Genomic DNA, 19,747 nt, shown 5'->3' on the forward strand with positions numbered 1-19,747 from the left:
ATTAGATATCACTAACCCCATGAACAGGGCATTGCAGTAGCTTAGGTAACCATAGATATGCGGGGAGAGGATGGACAGGGAGCATGTGTGGACTTTGCTAAGTGGTTGCCATGACTTGAGACAACTCGTGGCAATTAGTGATGAGTGAATATACTCGTTATTAGAGCATGCTCGGGGGTCCTCCGAGATTTAGTTTTTCTTGCCGCAGCTGAATGCTTTACATCTGATAGCCAGCATAAGTACATGTGGGAGTCGCCTGGTTGCTAGGGAATCCCCACATGTACTTATGCTGGCTATCAGATGTAAGTCATTCAGCTGCGGCAATGAAACTAAATCTCCGAGCACTAAAAAAAAAAAAAAAAAAAAAAAAAAAAAAACTCAGAGGACCCCCAAGCATGCTCGAGTAACGAGTATATTCGCTCATCACTAGTGGCAATCCATCACAATGCTCTGGGCGTGATTAACTTGATCAGGACACTGAACGAGAAGGTCTGTGAGGGAATCCCCCAATCATAAAGTGTTATACTGGGAGCTTTTCTTTGAGGAAACCATGTTAGGGCCACGCAAGGCATCACTAACACCACTGCGGGGGCAGTTTACAGACACTGCACTACTCACACCCCTCGCTTGGCCCCATAAAATAATAAAGCTTATACTCCCCTCCTGCGCTGTTGTTGCGACGCCCAATCAGAGCTGGCGTCACTGTCCCCGCCTCCTGTCCAATTGACCAGGAAGTCAGAGATCAGCTGCAGCCCGGACTTCCTCTTCATGTTTGATTTGTCCAAAGGCGGAGACAGTGACGCCAGCTCTGATTGGACGCCGAGGTCACATGTCAAAACAACCACACTCCCAGGAGAGGGAGTGCCCACACCACGGGAACAGCACCGGCACGGGAGGGGAGTATAAGCTTTATAATTTTATGGGGGCCAAACATTTTAAATCAAGGGGTTATCCTAGTAATGGACAATGCCTATAATTCCTCTATAGCAATTTGTACATCAGATATTGATCCGAGTTATAGTGCCTCCTCAATTGAAAATCATTATCAGCAGAGTGGGCAATTTTTTTTTTATTTTTTAAACACTCTTTAATGTTACTCTAAAAAAGCCCTATGTCCTGATGCATAAAAACATTAAACATTCATAAAGTGCAGGTGCTTCAAAGTAACCGTGCTCTAGATTAAGAAATCAGAACAATTTCGCCAATATAGAACCTCCTTCGTCCTGTATAATTGCTCCAGAGATATCGTCAATTCAGACAAAAAGAACCAATAAACGGGGGGGGGGGGGCCTATAAAAAGGTAGCCTCCCCACTTTTTATAGGATTACACTAGGGTACTGCCCTTGTTAGGGCAGGAGTAATACAGGGGCACAACAGGCAGTGGTAAAGTACTAAAAAAAATACTCTGAAAACCCCTGTTTATTGGTTCTTTTTGTCTGAAATGGAAGATATCTCTGGAGCAGTTATACAGGACGAAGGAGGTTCTATATTGGCGAAATTGTTCTGATTTCTTAATCTAGAGCGCGGTTTCTCGGAGCACCTGCACTTTATGAAAGTTTAGTATTGTTTTTATGCATCAGGACATAGGGCCTTTTTAGAGTAACATTGAGGCTATGTGCACACGTCAGGAATTCTTGCAGAAATTTCCTGACAAAAAAAACAGACATTTCTGCCAGAAAACCACATGCGTTTCTCTTCCCCAATGCATAGAATAGCGGGAAAAAATGCGAAAAATCCACAGAATTAATGAACATGCTGCTTTTTTTTTTTAACCGCGATGTGTTTTTTTTCTGTGAAAAAAGTACATCATGTGCACAAAAATTGCAGAATGCATTCTAAATGATAGGATGCATATGTCTGCAGTTTTTAATGCATTTTTATTGCAAAAAAAACCTGAATGTGTGCACATACCCTAAAGGTTATATTTTAATTTTTTTTTCCTACTTTGCTGATAACCATCCCTTTAAAGGGAACCTATCACCCCGTTTTTTAAAGATTAGATAAAAATAGTGTGAAATAGGGGCAGATCTGGGCTTTACATTAGTGCTTTTTTGGTGACTTTATTCCCCCGTTAGGCTGCCGAAATACATGCGCACACCACTACGCCACCAACGTAATGATGAGCAGGATCCTGGGGGACAAACAGCGCTGTGACCACGCCCATCCGACCTGACCAACTTGAGTGACAGGACAAAACGGCCACTTCACAAAGGTATTTCGGCAGCGTAACGGGGGTGTAAAGGCACCGAAAAGGCACTAATGTAAAGCCCAGCTCTGCCCCTATTTCACACTATTTTTATCTAATCTTTAAAAAACGGGGTGATAGGTTCCCTTTAACAGCTAAAAAGCGACAACAGGTTCTGTCAGTACAGCTCTAGAGACGGGAGGAAATCCTTATGGGTTTCGGAGGATGAAGACAAAACAAGGAGAAAAAAAAAAAGTTTATCTAAAGCTACGTTCACATTGGCGTTGGACACAGCGTCGTCAGCAAATACGTCATGCGCCCCTATGTTTAACATGGGGGGGCATCGACATGCGCCGGTATGCGTTGTACTGCGTTTTGCAAAGCATGCATCACATTGACGCAGGACGCTACTTGTAGCGTTTTCCCTGCACCCAAATTCTTAATCTGTAGGGTCTTATGACAACGCATGCATCACAAAACGCTGCGTATTTGCATCACCGTCGCTGCGCCCAACAACGCAAATGTGAAAGTAGCCTAAGGCTACGTTCACATTAGCGTTGTGCGACGCAGCATCAGGCGCCGCTGCGGCGACGCATGCGTCATGCACCCCTATATTTAACATGGGGGCGCATGGACATGCGTTGCACTTGTGTTTTGTGACGCATGCATCACTGCGTCACACGCATCAGGGCGCAGCAAGTTGCATTTTTGGTGCATCCAAGATCAAGCAAAAAAAGGATGCATGCGTCACAAAACAATGCATTTTGCATGCGTTGCATCACCGACGCAACACACAACAACGCAAATGTGACCGTAGCCTACGAGTTTGATATCACTGCCATCGTACAAATCTTGTTACAGTTTTTAACATCGCTACAAACAATACACACAAAAAAGCAGCATGTGCAGAGACTGAAAACTACTATTAATAAAGGCAAGGATGACAATAGACGAAAATGGTCTCGGTCCATAATCGACGGAAGGCTGCGACGGACAATAATATACGGAAGGCGCAAGAAGCGCGGTCAGCCAGACACGAGCTACAATCCCCACCGAGTAGAAGCCCCAGCACCGTCCGCGGATATCACGCACCGCCTCTCCTACCTGTCTCCGGCTCTCGCTGATCCCGGCTGCCTGTGCCCGGTGGGGACGGTATACAGCCAGCGCCGCCTGCTCCTTTTATACTGAACACATTTGAAATTTGTGCTTCCGTCAGCAGCAGCCAATCAGAGCTCACTGACACCCGAGAACGCTGATTGGTCGCAGGAGCTGCTATCTATCCGCAGATTGGCCGATGCGACCACACCCTCCCGGTGATTGATCCGGAGGTGACATGTCGTTAGGGATTGGAGGGGGCTGTGATCACGTGCTCATGTTTATACTACAGTACACTGCACAGTCCCAGCTGGCGGTGACGTCACACGTGCTGTGAGAAGCTCCGCCCATGGCAGCTTCTCAGTGTCGCCTTATGGCAGAGAGGCGCACACGGCGGTTGCGCGTAGATTTGGGTGGGCTCCGCCTCCTGTGAGGACGTCCTCCTCCTCCTCCTCCTCCCGCTCCAATCTAGTAGTCGCCTCAGTGGCACAGTCAGACTCAGTGTAGGTTAGAAGGGGTTTCTTCAGTACCAGCTTTATACATGGACTCATTTCATGGCTTTTTGCTATTGCAGACGTTACCGACTAAACACCAAAACATTGTACATTGGGTTTTTTTTTACTCTTTTATATTTATTTCCATTTTTCCATTCTGCATTTTTTTTTTCAATAAAAGGAACCTGTCACCCCCAAAATAGAAGATGAGCTAAGCCCACCGGCATCAGGGGCTTATCTACAGCATTCTGGAATGCCCCCCCCATGTATCCTGAAAGATGAGAAAAAGATGTTATATTCTCCTCACTCAGGGGCGGGCCCGGTACGATGGGCGTCGCGGTCCGGGGCCTCCCATCTTCATAGGATGACGTCCTCTTCCATGGGCGTGGAGTGCAGTGAATATTAATAATAATAATAATAATAATTTTTATTTATATCGCGCCAACATATTCCACAGCGCTTTACAAATTATAGAGGGGATTTGTACAGACAACAGACATTACAGCATAACAGAAATCACAGTTCAAAATAGATACCAGGAGGAATGAGGGCCCTGCTCGCAAGCTTACAAACTATGAGGAAAAGGGGAGACACGAGAGGTGGATGGTAACAATTGCTTTAGTTATTTGGACCAGCCATAGTGTAAGGCTCGGGTGTTCATGTAAAGCTGTATGAACCAGTTAACAGCCTAAGTATGTAGCAGTACAGTTTCTCTTTGGCAGCGGGCACAGGAATTTGCGGCACCAGCCGGCTCCTGCCTCTGTTATCCGCTGTGCAACCGATGTCACTCCCCCACCTCAGCAAGCGCCGGTACATCCAGCCTATAAGACGCACCCCCTATTTTCCTCCACATTCTTGGAGGAAAAAATTGTGTCTTGTAATCCGAAAAATACGGTACTCTGGACAAGAGACCCATGGATGAAGCCCTGGTCCTGATTGGACGGCCAAACTGTCACTCCAGACACTGAGAGATCAGTACGCCCCAGCATTCCATTGGACGGCTGAGCTGTCCATCACCATTCTTAGATTGAACAGCCAAACTATCATCCACTGCATCCAAACATTCAGATACCAGGAATCCTGACAGTATCCCCTCTTGTATGGGCGGCCACTGGACCCCCAGGGTTTCACAGGAAACCTTGGATGGAAGGCCCTGTTCAGACAATCACGGAACGTGCCGCAACCAGTGACGCTGCTACCATGAGGCGATTTGAGCTCTTTGGCTCAGGCGGCAGAAGAGAGGGGGCGGCAGATTCTGTAGTAACTGGATTTGCGCTGCTAGGTTTGTTTTTTTTGTTTTTGTTTTTTTTTATAAAACTTCGGGGTCAAGTGCCCGCCCCCCTCCCTCCTTCCTCCCCCCCTCCCTGAAGACGTAATACTCACCTTCCTCCAGCAGTGGCTGCAACTGCGTCTCAGCTAGTGATGTGTCGTTTGTGAACGAGCCGACACAAAGAGCTGGCATCCTGCTGTGAACGAAAGGAGCAGCGTGAGTGAGCCAAATCTTTTTTTTTCTTTATCGCCTCTCATTGGGGGACACAGGAACCATGGGTGTATGCTGCTGCCACTAGGAGGCTGACACTATGCAAATAAAAAAGTTAGCTCCTCCTCTGCAGTGTACACCCCACCGACTTGCATTATACTCTTCAGTTTAGCTTAGTGTCAGTAGGAGGTGGACACGGTTCTTATCTACCTCAGTGTGCGTCGTTTCTTTTCAGGTTTTCCGGAGGGATACAGGGTGAACAGTCACACCTGTAATCCCACAATATGGACTATGAGTACGGCGTGTACTGCCACCCCGTATCCTCATAGATCCCTCTCCAGGACCAAGAGCCTAGCACACAAGCGTGATCAGAAGTCCGGTCCTGGCTCCATCCCCCACCCACTCGCCCACCAGAGCCTGTCGGTTGGAGGTGACGAGGACGTCCATCACCAGCTCCATGGACGTCTCATTTTCCTCAGGTTAGTAACGGCGTGGGATGTTTAGGTGAGTATTTGCCCCCCCCTTTTCCCAGATCATTCGCAGTGACGGAGCAGAGGTCCCTTTGGAAATGCGAGGCATGATTGTTACCTTTTATTTTAGGGATCCCAAAATAGCATCGCAGCCGGTCAGACAGCCGCGCTCCCTTCTGAGCTGCGGTGATGGCAGGCTAGGGACGCTGATTCTGTCTCTTCTTCGGCCGCAGTGTTTTCTCTGCAGCCGCTCTGCTCGGCGGCCACAATGTCCCCACTTTCAGCGCGACAGTCTGACAGGCTGCCGCACCGCTTCCCCCTGTGGCCGCACTGCTCGGCGGCCCATTGCTCTCGGTTCCTGCGCGGCGGCCTTGGCAGGCTGCCGCGCTGCTTACTCTCTGCGGCGTACTGTTCCGGCGCCGCAGCTCCCTTCTCCGACGGCACCGGCCCCTAATTTAGGTCCCGGCTCCGGCCGGGGCCTACTTCCGGAACCGCGACCCGACTCTTCCTTTCCCTCGGGCGGCTCTGGCAGGCTGCCGCACTGCTCTGCGGCGCACTGTTCCGGGACCATGGCCTTTCTCCCGCCCGACAAACTGTGCTCTACACTCCCCGCCCACTGGTGCTATCCTGGCTGACTCCGCCCACTTCCTTCACGCCACACAGGTCAGGAGTTTTTTCCACACGTGCCCTGCACTTTTTGACAGAGCGCTTTCCCCCAGCACACCGGCTGTGCGGATTGCAGCACCAGAGGTCGCAGGGCAGGAGCTCCATCTTTGTTTCTCCGGAGATCCATGCAAGCGGGACATCCAGGCCGGCAGTATCCTGTTATTTTCTCGTCTGCCGTGAGTAGGTCTGCACTGCAGACTGACACCCCCCTCTGCCCCACTGTCCCCTAATCCACTGGCATTTTCTTCAGGGACCTCCAACATGTCTAACTCTAAAGGGGGCCGCTCTCGTCCTCCTACTTCATCTTCTGTCTTAGTCAAGTACTTTGCATGTTCGTCCTGTAACAGCAAACGTCCCTCAGGTCAACCCTCCCCGCTCTGTCAGCCCTGCAGCAACCCGATTGTTCCCACCGCCCAGGATCCCCCGGCCGATCTGCCCGAGAGTGATTCTCCCATCCCAGGCTGTCACAATCGGTGGCCGACCTAACTCGGGTGTCTCAAACTTTGGTGTCCGTGCTGGACCGGTTACCCCTGCAGACCCCCGCAGTAGCCAGCGGGTCGCAGGAAGCTCCGTCCGAACCCTCCATGGCTAGCCGCAAAAGGTCCAGACAGGAACGACGGTCTGAGTCCTCTTCGCTTTCCATCTCGCCACTTCCTCCCGATCCTCTTCCCCTGAGTCAGGCGAGGCTTTCTCTGATGCGCCTTCGGAGGATGTTTCGGAGCTAGATTCAAACCAAATCGCTACCATGAGGGATATGGTTCAGAATCTCATTGGAGCGATAAATCTAACCTGTGGCATCAAGGAGTCCTCTATGGAACCCGCAGATCAGGCGGTTTCGTTTAGACGGGCTAAACCACCTTCCAAGTTTTTCGCTCCTCACCCGGAATTCCAGGAGATTATGACCAGAGAAAGAGAGAACCCTACCAGACGCTTTCAGAGAGGAAAGCGACTCGGTGTTTTATATCCCTTTCCTCCAGAGCTCACCGCTAATTGGACTGCTTCTCCTTCGGTGGATCCTCCAGTTTCCAGACTGTCCACCAACACGGTCCTCCCACTGTCCGGCGGAGCATCTCTGAAGGATTCTAACGATAGAGTTATAGAATCTTTCGCGAAATCAACCTTTGAGGCAGCCTCAGCTTGTCTTTGCCTGGCCTTTGCTTCCACTTGGGTTTCAAAATCCATATCCAAATGGGCCAAACAGTTCCGTCAGGGCATTCTGGACGGGGTTCCATCCGGACAGCTAGCGGAACTTGCCAACCAGATTTCTCACGCAGGTGAATATCTGGTCTCCGCCTCCCTGGACGCCGCGTCTTGTGCAGCTCAGGCGTCCAGCAACGCGGTTGCCATCCGCCGGACCATTTGGCTTAAGGCTTGGCAGGCGGACTTGTCTTCTAAAAAGTCCCTTACCGGCCTGCCTTTTCAAGGGTCTCGTCTCTTTGGTTCTCAGCTGGACCAAATCATTAAGGATGCTACAGGGGGCACGAGTTCCCTTCTTCCCCAGGCCAAGCCTCGACGCCCTCCTCCTAGACGTCAATTTTGGTCTTTTCGACACTTGCGGCGCTTCGCGGCATCTAATTCCTTCTCCCAGCAGCAACAGAGGCCACAGGCCCGTCAAGAGAAGAAGACGGTATCCTTTAGGCCCACTCCTTCCTGGCGTCCTCGCTACTCCCAGGGTAGATCCTCCAGGTCCAGGACTGGAAGAACCACCTCGGCATGACTCTCGGCTGGTAGCCAGCCCACCTCCCAGGCTGGGCGGCCGTCTCCTCTTCTTCAGGGACGTCTGGATCTCCTCGGTAGAGGACGCTTGAGTCAGGGAAGTTGTATCCTCGGGATACAAGATAGAGTTCCTTTCACGACCCCGGGATCGTTTCTTCGAATCCTGACCTCCAAGAGACCCCTCTCTGGTTCCGGGTTTCTTCGCAGCCATCGCGTCTCTCCTCAAAGCCGGGGTAATCGTTCCCGTCCCAGTAAAAGAACGGTTCACAGGTTTCTACGGTTTCTACTCAAACCTTTTTATGGTACCGAAAAAAGACGGCAGAGTGCGTCCCATTCTGGATCTCAAATTGCTGAACAGGAGAGTTTGTCTGAATCACTTCAGGATGGAATCCCTTCGTTCGGTAATTGCTTCCATGGAGGCTCATGAATTTCTGTGTTCCATAGATATCCAGGACGCCTACCTCCATGTTCCGATATTTCCAGGACATCATTATTCCTTCTCAGCGCATCATCTTTCTGGGCATGCTCTTCGACACCACGTCAGACCAAGGTCTTTCTTCCCGAAGACAAGAGATCCATTCTTCGTCGGGACATACACGTGCTCCAGGGCCCTCGGTCTCCCTCCTTCCGATCGGCCATGGAGGTTTTGGGGAGGATGGTAGCAACATTGGAAGCGATTCCCTTCGCCCAATTTCACTCCCGACCTCTTCAGCAAGTCATCCTGTCTCAGTGGAACAGGTCTGTCTTCTCCCTGGACTGCTCGATCCGACTCTCTCCCCGGGTCAAACGGTCTCTCAACTGGTGGCTCACGTCACCTCTCGTCTCTCAGGGCAGGTCCTTCCTTCCAGTTCAAGTGGCAAGTGGTGATGACAGATGCCAGCCTGCTCGGCTGGGGTGCAGTTTTTCGCCACCTGACTGTACAGGGCCGCTGGTCGGCGCAAGAGTCAACCTTGCCGATCAATGTCCTCGAGATCTGGGCCATTTTTCTGTCCCTTCGTCACTGGGAAGGAATTCTCAGGGGCCTTCCTATCTGTTCCCACCCCTTCCATTACTTCCCAAGCTGTTGAAGAAGATCAAAGCGGAAGGGGTGCCGGTCATTCTGATCGCCCCGGATTGGCCCAGGAGAGCTTGGTTCGCGGAGCTCGTCAATCTTCTCGCGGATGCTCCCTGGCGCCTTCCAGACAGGCCCGATCTGCTGTCTCAGGATCCGATCTGCCACCCGAATTCTCGGTCGCTCAGTTTAACGGCGTGGCTGTTGAGACCGCAGTTCTAAGAGCGTCCGGCCTTTCGGCCCGGGTGATTCACACCATGATTCAGGCTCGGAAGCCTTCGTCTTCCAGGATCTACTATCGTACCTGGAAGGCTTCCGTTGGTGCGAGTCCAACTGCGTTTCATCTATGTCCTTTTCCCTGCCTTCCAGCTTGGCCTTCCTTCAGGCAGGACTGGATTCGGGCCTTGCTCTTAGTTCCCTAAAGGGCCAGGTTTCTGCGCTTTCCATCCTTTTTCAGAAGACTTTAACTTCCCGACCACAGGTTAAGACCTTCCTTCAAGGAGTGGCCCATGCGGTCCCCCCGTACAGGGCCCCGGTGGATTCATGGGATTTAAACCTGGTACTGAACTTTCTGAGGGGTTCCCCCTTTGAGCCTCTCAGGGAGGTTCCCCTGTCAGTTCTATCTTGGATGGTGGCCTTTCTGGTGGCCATCACTTCTATCCGCCGCGTTTCCGAGCTGGCAGCCCTGTCTTGCCGTCCTCCGTTCTTGGTCATCCACCAGGACAAGGTGGTCCTCAGGCCTCCTCCTTCCTTTCTTCCTAAGGTGGTTTCCACCTTCCACCTCAACGAGGACATCGTTCTACCTTCTTTTTGTCCAGCTCCGACTCATCCTCTGGAGCGATCGTTGAACAAGCTGGACCTCGTCAGGGCAGTGAAGATCTATCTGGATAGAACGTCCACTTTCCGGAAGACGGATTCTCTTTTTGTCATTCTTGATGGCTCGCACAGAGGCCAGCCGGCTTCTAAGGCGACTATTGCTCGCTGGATCAGAACGGCTATTCTGGAGGCTTACCAGGTCAAGAACAGAGTGCCTCCTCCTGGGATCAAGGCTCACTCTACCCGGGCAGTCGGCGCCTCCTGGGCGGTGCACCACAGGGCTTCCGCCCTACAGCTCTGCAAAGCAGCAACCTATTCTTCCATCCACACGTTCGCCAAATTTTACAAGGTCCATACCTACGCTTCGGCGGACGCCAGCCTAGGCAGAAGGATCTTGCAGGCGGCAGTGGTGAGTCCTCTGACCTGATGGAAGTCTGTTTTCCCGCCCTAGGGACTGCTTTGGGACGTCCCATAGTTCCTGTGTCCCCCAATGAGAGGCGATAAAGAAAACAGGATTTTTGGTTGCTTACCGTAAAATCTGTTTCTTTGAGCCTCCATTGGGGGACACAGCTCCCTCCCAATGTTTCTGTTGTTCGATGTTCTATGACTGTTCTTACGTTTGACTGTTATCACGTTTACAGTTCTCAAGTTCTCAAGTTTGTGGTTATGGTTTATCAACCTTGTTACTTTTCTCCTACTGCTTTCTCACTAACTGAAGAGTATAATACCAGTTGGTGGGGTGTACACTGCAGAGGAGGAGCTAACTTTTTTATTTGCATAGTGTCAGCCTCCTAGTGGCAGCAGCATACACCCCATGGTTCCTGTGTCCCCCAATGGAGGCTCCAAGAAACAGATTTTACGGTAAGCAATAGTGTTGAGCGATACCGTCCGATACTTGAAAGTATCGGTATCGGAAAGTATCGGCCGATACCGGCAAAGTATCGGATCTAATCCGATACCGATACCCGATACCAATACAAGTCAATGGGACTCAAGTATCGGACGGTATCCCTGATGGTTCCCAGGGTCTGAAGGAGAGCAAAACTCTCCTTCAGGCCCTGGGAACCATATTAATGTGTAAAATAAAGAATTAAAATAAAAAATATTGATATACTCACCTCTCCGACGCAGCCTGGACTTTACCGCCGTAACCGGGAGCCTTCTTTGCTTAAAATGCGCGCGTTTAATGGTTTCCGTGACATCACGGCTTCTGATTGGTCGCGTGCCGCCCATGTGACCGCGACGCGACCAATCACAATAAGCCGTGACGTAATTTTCAGGTCCTGAATGCCTAGAATTAGGCATCAGGACCTGAAAATTATGTCACGGCTTGTGATTGGTCACGTCGCGGTCACATGGGCGACGCGACCAATCACAAGCCGTGACGTCACGGGAGGCAGTAAACGCGCGCATTTTAAAATTACGTCACGGCTTCTGATTGGTCACGTGCCGCCCATGTGACCGCGACGTGACCAATCACAAGCCGTGACGTAATTTTCAAATCCTGAATGCCTAGAATTAGGCATCAGGACCTGAAAATTACGTCACGGCTTGTTGTGATTGGTCGCGTCGCGTTCACATGGGCGGCACGCGACCAATCAGAAGCTGTGACGTCACGGAAACCATTAAACGCGCGCATTTTAAGCAAAGAAGGCTCCCGGTTACGGCGGTAAAGTCCAGGGGCCTCCGGACAGGTGAGTATATCAATATTTTTTATTTTAATTCTTTATTTTACACATTTATATGGATCCCAGGGCCTGAAGGAGAGTTTCCTCTCCTTCAGACCCTGGGAACCATACACTGGAAACTTCCGATTCCCGATACCACGAAAGTATCGGATCTCGGTATCGGAATTCCGATACCCGCAAGTATCGGCCGATACCCGATACTTGCGGTATCGGAATGCTCAACACTAGTAAGCAACCAAAAATCCTGTTTTTTTCTTTCTTGGCTGCAGCTTATCAGACTGTGACTCATGTGGGAGGAGCAGTGAGGAGAGAAGGAGCTGTGGACTGTAGTAAATGTATGTGAGTACTGGTGAAACTTTGGTGCAGACAAGCACAGGACAGGGTGGGTGGGAAAAGAAAAAAAAGGTTTCCCATTGTTAACCCTTAAGTGCCCCCAGACTGCAAGCTTTAGGGTATGTGCACACGTATTCTGGGTCCACTGCGGATTTTTCTGCAGCGGATTCCAGCAGATTTGATAAATCCGCAGTGGAAAACCGCTGCAGATTTACCACGGTTTTCACTGCTTTTTTACAACTGCAGTTTTCCATAAGGGCAGTTGTAAAATCGCTGCGGAAAACGCAGAAAGTAGTGACATGCTGCGGAATGTAAGCCGCTGCGTTTCCGCGCGTTTTTTTCTGCAGCATGTGCACAGCGTTTTTGGTTTCCCATAGGTTTACATTGAACTGTAAACGCATGGGAAACTGCTGCAGATCCGCAGCAAAATCCACATCGTGTGCACATAGCCTAAGTGTTACATCGTCCTTCAGTGCTGGAGTCAGGATCTGAGTTATTGTAGTCCCAAATAAAGCTATCGTTTACTGGCCTCATGCATGGCCTATATGTATATAGTATGTATAGGAGGAGGGACTCGGCACATTGTGGACTGAGGAGGATTCAGGACAGGAACATACAGGGAGGAGGATGGATCAGCTGTTGCTGCTGAGGGTAATATAAAGTGATTTTAGGCAGAACCTGTGGTGAGATCTAGTACAGCTCCAATCATATAGAGTTACGCTGGTTTCACACCTGCATATTCTGCAATCTGTGTAACAATCGCTGCACACGGATCCGTTTACGTCTCCATTGCCTTTCAGTGGTGACAGATGGGTCCTGCGTGTGCATCCAGTTGTCACTGTTTTCCCACGGATCCGTGTGTCTGCATATTTTGCCAGACGAAAAAAACGCAGCTTGCTGCAGTTTTGTGTTGTCTGAAAAACACGCAGGCACAGGGACCCGCACGGATCCATGGCTGCACGTCTGGATTTACCATGGAGCACGGATCCAGGACACGCACGGATCCATGGCTGCACGTCTGGAATTACCATGGAGCACGGATCCAGGACACGCACGGATCCATGGCTGCACGTCTGGAATTACCATGGAGCACGGATCCAGGACACGCACGGATCCATATGATTCCGTGTGCAGAGATCCGTTATGTGGGCCTGAGCATGCTGGGAAGCAAGGGATGTGCTGTATGGGAAAGTGATGAAACTGTATGGGAGCAGGATGCAGACTGTTATGATGACCTGGTGGTTAGGAGCACCCGGAATGACCTGATGAGCAAACTAGTAATACAGGACAAGCTCTGGGAAGTGGGAGCTCTGCTGACCGCAACCACTAATCCTATCACAACACACTAGAAATAGCCGTGGAGCGTACCTGACTCTGCCTAGACGCCTCTTCACAGCCTAAGAGCTAACTACCCCTAAAGATAGAAAATAAAGCCTAACTTGCCTCAGAGAAATTCCCCCAAAAAATAGGCAGCCCCCCACAAATATTAACTCTGAGTTAAGATGGAAGTCACAAACACAGAGATGAAACAGGTTTCAGCAAAGGAGGCCAGACTTCACTAAACAGACTGAGGATAGAAAAGGTGTCTTTGCGGTCAGCACAAAAAACTACAAAAAACCACGCAGAGTGCGCAAAAGAGACCCTCCGCACCGACTCACGGTGCGGAGGTGCCACTCTGCATCCCAGAGCTTCCAGCTAGCAAGGCAAAATCATGATAGCAAGCTGGACAAAAAAACAGAGATTAACTAATAAACTAGCAGGGACTTAGCTTTTGCTGGAGTAGACAGGTCAACTGGAAGATCCAAGAGAGGTCTGAACCAGTACTAGGACATTGACAGCTGGCATCAAGTAACGATCTGAGTGGAGTTAAATAGAGCAGCCAGCCTAGGACTAAATGAGGTCAGCTGAGGAAGGAACCTCAGAACCAGCAGCTCCACTCACAGCCACCAGAGGGAGTCCATGGACAGAACTCGCCGAAGTACCATTCATGACCACAGGAGGGAGTTCGAGAACAGAATTCACAACAGTACCCCCCCCCTTGAGGAGGGGTCACCGAACCCTCACCAGAGCCCCCAGGCCGATCAGGACGAGCCAAATGAAAGGCACGAACTAGATCGGCAGCATGAACATCAGAGGCAACAACCCAGGAATTATCCTCCTGACCATAACCTTTCCACTTGACCAGGTACTGAAGTTTCCGTCTCGAAATACAAGAATCCAAAATCTTCTCCACCACATACTCCAACTCCCCCTCAACCAACACCGGGGCAGCAGGGTCAAGGAAGGGAACCATAGGAGCCACATATCTCCGCAATAACGACCTATGGAACACATTATGGATGGCGAAAGAAGTTGGAAGGTCCAAACGAAATGACACAGGATTAAGAATTTCAGAAATCTTATAAGGACCAATGAAACGAGGCTTAAACTTAGGAGCCGAAACCTTCATAGGAACATAACGAGACGACAACCAAACCAAATCCCCAACACGAAGTCGGGGACCAACACAGCGACGGCGGTTAGCAAAACGTTGAGCCTTCTCTTGGGACAATGTCAAATTGTCCACCACATGAGTCCAAATTTGCTGCAACCTGTCCACTACAGAATCCACACCAGGACAGTCCGAAGGCTCAACCTGCCCTGAAGAAAAACGAGGATGGAAACCAGAATTACAGAAAAAAGGCGAAACCAAGGTGGCCGAGCTGGCCCGATTATTAAGGGCGAACTCAGCCAAAGGCAAGAAGGACACCCAATCATCCTGATCAGCAGAAACAAAGCATCTCAGATATGTTTCCAAAGTCTGATTGGTTTGTTCGGTTTGGCCATTGGTCTGAGGATGGAAAGCTGAAGAAAAAGCCAAATCAATGCCCATCTTAGCACAAAAGGACCGCCAAAACCTTGAAACAAACTGGGAACCTCTGTCCGACACTATGTTCTCCGGAATGCCATGCAAACAAACCACGTGCTGGAAAAATAATGGAACCAAATCAGAGGAGGAAGGCAATTTAGGCAAAGGTACCAAATGGACCATCTTAGAGAAGCGATCACAAACCACCCAGATAACTGACATCCTTTGAGAGACAGGGAGATCTGAAATAAAATCCATGGAAATATGCGTCCAGGGCCTTTTCGGGACCGGCAAGGGCAAAAGCAACCCACTGGCATGAGAACAGCAGGGCTTAGCCCGAGCACAAGTCCCACAGGACTGTACAAAAGAACGCACATCCCGTGACAAGGAAGACCACCAAAAGGATCTAGCCATCAAATCTATGGTACCAAAGATTCCAGGATGACCAGCCAACACCGAACAATGAACCTCAGAGATAACTCTACTAGTCCATCTATCAGGGACAAACAGTTTCTCCGCTGGACAACGGTCAGGTCTATCAGCCTGAAACTCCTGCAGCACCCGCCGCAAATCAGGGGAGATGGCAGACAAAATTACCCCCTCTTTGAGAATACCAGCCGGCTCAGGAATTCCCGGAGAATCAGGCACAAAACTCCTTGAAAGGGCATCAGCCTTCACATTCTTAGAACCCGGAAGGTACGAAACCACAAAATCGAAGCGGGAGAAAAACAGCGACCATCGAGCCTGTCTAGGATTCAACCGCTTGGCAGACTCGAGATAAGTCAGATTCTTGTGATCCGTCAAGACCACCACGCGATGCTTGGCTCCTTCAAGCCAATGTCGCCACTCCTCGAATGCCCACTTCATAGCCAACAACTCTCGATTGCCCACATCATAATTGCGCTCAGCAGGCGAAAACTTTCTAGAAAAGAAAGCACATTTTTTCATCACCGAGCCATCAGAACCTCTTTGAGACAAAACAGCCCCTGCTCCAATCTCAGAAGCATCCACCTCGACCTGAAACGGGAGCGAAACATCTGGCTGACACAACACAGGGGCAGAAGAAAAACAACGCTTCAACTCCTGAAAAGCCTCAACGGCCGCAGAGGACCAATTGACCACATCCGCACCTTTCTTGGTCAAATCAGTCAATGGTTTAACAACACTAGAAAAATTAGCGATGAAGCAACGGTAAAAATTAGCAAAGCCCAGGAATTTCTGAAGGCTCTTCACGGAAGTAGGCTGAGTCCAATCATAAATGGCCTGAACTTTAACAGGGTCCATCTCGATAGTAGAAGGGGAAAAAATGAAGCCCAAAAATGAATCCTTCTGAACTCCAAAGAGACATTTAGACCCCTTCACAAACAAGGAATTAGCACGAAGGACCTGGAACACCATTCTGACCTGCTTCACATGAGACTCCCAATCGTCCGAAAAGACCAAAATATCATCCAAATATACAATCATGAATCTATCCAGGTACTTTCGGAAGATGTAATGCATAAAGGACTGAAACACAGATGGAGCATTAGAAAGCCCGAATGGCATCACCAGGTACTCAAAATGGCCCTCGGGCGTATTAAATGCTGTTTTCCATTCATCGCCCTGTTTAATACGCACAAGATTATACGCCCCTCGAAGATCTATCTTGGTGAACCAACTAGCCCCCTTAATCCGAGCAAACAAATCAGGCAGTAGCGGCAAAGGGTACTGAAATTTGACGGTGATTTTATTGAGAAGGCAGTAATCTATACAAGGTCTCAGAGAACCATCCTTCTTGGCCACAAAAAAGAACCCTGCTCCCAACGGTGATGACGACGGGTGAATATGCCCTTTCTCCAAGGACTCCTTTGTATAACTCCGCATAGCGGCGTGTTCTGGCACAGACAAATTGAACAGTCGGCCCTTCGGAAACTTACTACCAGGAATCAAATTAATAGCACAATCTCAATCCCTATGAGGAGGTAGGGCACTGGATTTGGGCTCATCAAACACATCCCGGTAATCCGACAAGAACTCAGGGACTTCAGAAGGATGGGAAGACGAAATTGACAACAATGGGACATCACCATGTACCCCTTGACAACCCCAACTGGATACTGACATAGATTTCCAATCCAATACTATGGACCTGTAGCCATGGCAAACCCAAAACGACCACATCATGCAGATTATGCAACACCAAAAAGCGAATATCCTCCTGATGTGCAGGAGCCATGCACATGGTCAATTGAGTCCAGTACTGAGGCTTATTCTTGGCCAAAGGCGTAGCATCAATTCCTCTCAATGGAATAGGATACTGCAAGGGCTCCAAGAAAAAACCACAGCGCCTGGCAAACTCCAAGTCCATCAAATTCAGGGCAGCGCCTGAATCCACAAATGCCATAACAGAATAGGATGACAAAGAGCAAATCAGAGTAACGGACAAAAGAAATTTTGGCTGTACCGTACCAATGGTGGCAGACCTAGCGAACCGCTTAGTGCGCTTAGGACAATCAGAGATAGCATGAGTGGAGTCACCACAGTAAAAACACAGCCCCTTCTGACGTCTGTATTCTTGCCGTTCAGCTCTGGTCAAGGTCCTATCACATTGCATAGGCTCAGGCCTCTGCTCAGAAGATACCGCCAAATGGTGCACAGTTTTGCGCTCACGTAAGCGTCGATCAATCTGAATGGCCAAGGACATAGACTCATTCAGACCAGTAGGCGTGGGGAATCCCACCATAACATCCTTAAGGGCTTCAGAAAGACCCTTTCTGAAAATTGCCGCCAGGGCACACTCATTCCACTGAGTAAGCACAGACCACTTTCTAAACTTCTGACAATATACATCCGCTTCATCCTGACCCTGACACAAAGCCAGCAAGATTTTCTCTGCCTGATCCACTGAATCTGGTTCATCATAAAGCAATCCAAGCGCCAGAAAAAACACATCTACATTACGCAATGCAGGATCTCCTGGCGCAAGGGAAAATGCCCAGTCTTGAGGGTCGCCACGTAGCAAAGAAATAATGATTTTTACTTGCTGAATGGGGTCACCAGAGGAGCGGGGTTTCAAAGCAAAAAACAGTCTACAATTATTTTTGAAATTCAGGAACTTAGATCTATCCCCAGAAAACAAATCAGGAATTGGAATTCTGGGTTCTAACATCGGATTCTGAACTACATAATCTTGAATGCCTTGTACCCTTGCAGTGAGTTGATCCACACAAGAGGGCAGACCTTGAATGTCCATATCTACACCTGTGTCCTGAACCACCCAGAGATTTAGGGGAAAAGAAAGACAAAACACGCTGCAGAGGAAAAAAAAATGGTCTCAGAACTTCTCTTATCCCTCTATTGAGATGCATTAACACTTTACTGGCCAGCTGTACTGTTATGATGACCTGGTGGTTAGGAGCACCCGGAATGACCTGATGAGCAAACTAGTAATACAGGATAAGCTCTGGGAAGTGGGAGCTCTGCTGACCGCAACCACTAATCCTATCACAACACACTAGAAATAGCCATGGAGCGTACCTGACTCTGCCTAGACGCCTCTTCACAGCATAAGAGCTAACTACCCCTAAAGATAGAAAATAAAGCCTAACTTGCCTCAGAGAAATTCCCCAAAGAAATAGGCAGCCCCCCACAAATATTAACTGTGAGTTAAGATGGAAGTCACAAACACAGAGATGAAACAGGTTTCAGCAAAGGAGGCCAGACTTCACTAAACAGACTGAGGATAGAAAAGGTGTCTTTGCGGTCAGCACAAAAAACTACAAAAGACCACGCAGAGTGCGCAAAAGAGACCCTCCGCACCGACTCACGATGCGGAGGTGCCACTCTGCATCCCAGAGCTTCCAGCTAGCAAGGCAAAATCATGATAGCAAGCTGGACAAAAAAACAGAGATTAACTAATAAACTAGCAGGGACTTAGCTTTTGCTGGAGTAGACAGGTCAACTGGAAGATCCAAGAGAGGTCTGAACCAGTACTAGGACATTGACAGCTGGCATCAAGTAACGATCTGAGTGGAGTTAAATAGAGCAGCCAGCCTAGGACTAAATGAGGTCAGCTGAGGAAGGAACCTCAGAACCAGCAGCTCCACTCACAGCCACCAGAGGGAGTCCATGGACAGAACTCGCCGAAGTACCATTCATGACCACAGGAGGGAGTTCGAGAACAGAATTCACAACAGCAGACATAATGTAGACTCTGCCTGCTGTGCCCTATGTTATAGCATGCTAATGGTAATAAAATGCATTGGGAGCATGTATATAACATGGGAGCACCTGGTTAGTGGCTGCACGGGTGGGTCTGCCTTCACACTAGCGCTTTGGTGCGTTGTGATGTGTAGCAATCCTGATGCATCCCGATCCAGATTGCATCCCTACACTTAACATAGGGATGCATGGACCTGCATTTGCATCAGGATTTTTCATGTGCTCCCAAAACGCAGCTTGTTGCGAATTTTGGGTGTTAAAAAAATCTGCAGACATCCTGATCAGGATGCAGTTCCTGCGTTTGCAGAAAAAATACGGATGCAGATAAATTGTGTCCAAGAGGGAATGACTACAGCAATGTACAAAACTGCCACATATCAGAGAGTAACACGTTAAGACTACAAGGAAGTAGCACGGGCCCTGTTCACAAGAGCTGACAATCTGAGGAAACAGCAATGAAAAAAAAAAGGCTGTACTGCTTCACTAGATACTTGTACAGGTGTATAATGAGGCCCTCACTGTGCAGGCAAACACCTGGAATGATGACAGTGTAAAATGCATTTTTATTTAAAAAAAGAGCCGGTTCTTGAGCCGAAAGAGCCGGCTCTTTATGGTGAGCAGAGCCGAATGAGCCGGATCACCAAAAAGAGCCGGACTGCCCATCACTAGTCTCAGCGCCGGCAGCCCATCCAGTCTTCAGCG

Source organism: Ranitomeya variabilis, chromosome 4 (genome assembly GCF_051348905.1).
Source record: "Ranitomeya variabilis isolate aRanVar5 chromosome 4, aRanVar5.hap1, whole genome shotgun sequence".
NCBI classification, from domain to species: domain Eukaryota; kingdom Metazoa; phylum Chordata; class Amphibia; order Anura; family Dendrobatidae; genus Ranitomeya; species Ranitomeya variabilis.